Here is a 3,705-nt window from a genome sequence, read left to right on the forward strand (position 1 = left end):
AGAGAAGCTCCAGGGGCTTTGGTGAGCACTTGATCTGACAAAAGGGAAGAGCAGGTGGAGAGACAGCTATGTTTAGGGACACTGTGGGAAGCTGATGGCTATGGTAGGAGGCTCTGCAGAGCTCCTTTCCAGTAAGAAAGCTGGAGCAGTTAAGACAAGGAGGAAAATGCAAATGTATTCTGCAGTGCTGGCATTCCCAGTGACTGCTTTACCATTCAAGAGAAAACGTGGGAAATGAGTCCAGTGGATTGAATCTGATAGAAATTTTACCTAAGATATGGCTGGCATTGAAAAATAAAAATAAAAACCCCTTGTGCTACCATAGAAATAGGTTCAGTTTATATTGAGAATTCCAAAATAATAAGTTTAAGATTGCATTTTGGAAAGGGCACCAGAGATGAGGCCTCAGAAGGTCTTAAACTTTTCTAAAAATAATGAACAAAGTGAAGGAAATAGAAAGTAATTTGGTAAAAACTAAAGCTTCTATATTATGGAGACATGATTCTCCCTGAAATATCTTAATGTTTAATGAAAGTATACTATAAAAATGTTTAAATTTAAAAAGTTTCTTTTTCTCTCTCCTAATATTTCACATTAGTCTAATGAAGGATAATCACACTTATTTTCTTTTTACAAATTACTAGGGCAAGGTGACTAGATTTAAAAAAAAATAGAAAAGCATACAAATAAAGCCTATATTCAAATTAAACATGATAAAAGAAGTATACCCAAATCAACATTTATAATATAAATGTCTAAAGCTCTGCTCTTGGAACATTGCACATCTTATGATATTTAGTGATGAGAATAATTCAGTGAGACAGTAGTCTAGCTTCTATTTTTCATAAAAGTACATAATGTAATATATACATTTACATAAAAATGTATACAGTACATGCATTTTAACTGTGCTTTGAGAACTGTTGATTGAAGATTCGTAAGTATTGATTGTATTTATTTGGTCCTAGTGTACTGACTAGGACAAACAAACATCCTCTGGACACAGAGCACCAGGTCTCCCTTGTGAGCCAAGTCATCTGGACCCTCACTCATCTACTCAAATCTTGAAAACGATGACTTTCCATAGCATGCTGACGCACTTTCATGTTGACATACTTTTCCCTTTTACTCTAATCAATTAACCAATCAGATATTTATTAGACATATAATTATGTGTTCCTTCCACTGTGCTGTATATCTAACAGGGAAAAAAAAAAGACTCTTTATATTATCACATGATTATCTCAATAGATGCAGAAAAAGCATTTGACAAAATACAGCGTCCATTCATGTTTAAAACACTGTAAAAACTAGGGATAAAAGGAACATACTCTCAACATTGTAAAAGCTATGTATGACAATCCCAAGCCCAACATGTTTCTAAATGAAAAAAAAACTGAAAGCATTCCCTCTAAAAATTGGAAAAAGGCAGGGATGCCTTCTTTTACCACTTCTATTGAACATGTTCTTTGAAACTATCCAGAACAATTAGGCAAAAGAAAGAAATTAAAGTGTTTCAATGGGAAAAGAAGAACTCAAACTATCCCTATTTGCTTTTGACATGATCCTATATTCACAAGGCCCAAAAAACTCCACCAAAAAACATCTAGAACTCATAAATGATTTTGGCAAAGTAGCAGGATACAAAGTTAACACACATAAATCAATTGCATTATTATACAACAATGATGAATCAGCTGAAAGAGAAATTAGAAAAAGCTATCCCATTCAAAATAGCCTCAAAAAAAAAAAAAAAAAAGAATACTTGGGAATGAATCTAACAAAAGAGGTGAAATACCTCTACAATGAAAACTACAGAACAGCACAAAAAGAAATTGAAGAAGACCTTAGAAGATGGAAAGACCTCCCATGTTCTTGGAGAGGCAGAATTAATATTGCCAAAATGGCAATACTACCCAAAGTGCTATACAGATTCAATGTAATTCCCATCAAAATTCCAATGATGTTCTTCATAGAAGTAGAAAAAGCAGTCATGAAATTCATTTGGAAAAATAAGAGACTCAGAATAGCCAAAGCAATCCTTAATGAGGAAAGTGAAGCAGGAGGCATCACAATACCACATGTTAAATTATACTACAGAGTTATAGTAACAAAAACAGCATGGTATTGGCACCAAAACAGGCATGAAGACCAGTGGAACAGAATAGAAGACACAGAGACAAACCCTTGTAAATACAATTACCTCATACTAGACAAAGGCCCCCAAAACATACATTGGAGACCAGAAATCCTCTTCAACAAATTGTGCTGGGAAAACTGGAAATCCACATGGAGCCAAATGAAATTTAACACCTATCTTTCATTCTGTACAAAACTCAACCCAGAGTTTATCAAAGACCTAGGAATTGGATCAGAAACTCTGCACATTCTTGAAGGCCCAACACTCCATGTCAGCTTAGGAACTGACTTACTCAATAAGACACCTAAAGTATAAGAAGCAAAATAAAAAATCACTAAGTGAGATGGCATCAAACTAAAAATCATCTTTACAGCAAAGGAAATAATCAGGAGTATGAAGAAAGAGAGCCTACTGAATGGGAGAAGATTTTTGCCACCCTCACCTCAGGGAAAGTGTGAATTTTCAGGATGTGTGAAGAACTCAAAAAACTTAACACCAAATGCAAATAATCCAGTTAATTAATGAGCAAAGGAACTACACAGACAGCTCTTAGAAGAAGAAATGCAAACAGTGAACAAATATTTGAAAAAATGTTCATCATCTCTAGTGACTAGAGATACAAATCAAAACAATACTGAGATTTAATCTCACTCCAGTCAGAATGGCAATTATCAAGAATACAAGCAACAATGAATGTTGGTGAGGATGTGGGGAAAAAGGTTCACTCATACTTTGCTGGTGGGACTGAAAATTAGTGCAACCACTCTACTCTGGAAAACAGTATGCAGATTTCTCAAAAAAAAAAAAAAAAACTAGGAATGGAATCAGACATGTGCCAACATGTCTGTAATTGCAGGGGCTTGGGAGGCTGAGGTGGAAGGATCTCAAGTTCAAAGCCAGCCTCAGAAAAAGCAAGGCACCAAGCAACTCAGTGAGACCCTGTCTCTAAATAAAATCCAAAATAGGGCTGGGGATGTGGCTCAGTGATTGAGTGCCCCTGAGTTCAATCCCTGGTACAAAAGATAAAAATCAAACAAACAAACAAAAACCAACTAGGAATGGACCCACCTTTTGACACAGTTATCTCACTCCTTGGCATATACTCAAAGGACTTAAAATCAGCAAACTTCAGTGACACAGCCACATCAATGGAGTGCAATTCACAGTAGCTAAGCTGTGGAGCCAATCCAGGTGCCTTTCAACAGATGAATAGATAAAGAAAATGTAGTTTATATACATAATGGAATATTACTCATCTGGAAAGAAAAATGGTTTTATGAAATTCACTGATAAATGGATGGATCTGGAGACTATGCTCTAAGTAAAGTAAACCAATCACTCAAAACCACAGATCAAATATGCTTTCTGGTATGTGGATGCTAATCCACAAAAAGGATGGGGGAGACTAGAAGTTCAGTGGATTAAGAAAAGGGGCATGGGGAATGAAGGGTTAGGGATGGGGAATAGGAATAGGAAAGGCAGTGGAATGAATCTGATATAACTTTCCCATGTTCATATATGAATACACCACAGTGAATCTCACCATCATGTACATCCACAAGACG

This window comes from Sciurus vulgaris, assembly GCF_902686455.1.
Source record: "Sciurus vulgaris genome assembly, contig: HiC_scaffold_187_arrow_ctg1, whole genome shotgun sequence".
Taxonomy (NCBI): domain Eukaryota; kingdom Metazoa; phylum Chordata; class Mammalia; order Rodentia; family Sciuridae; genus Sciurus; species Sciurus vulgaris.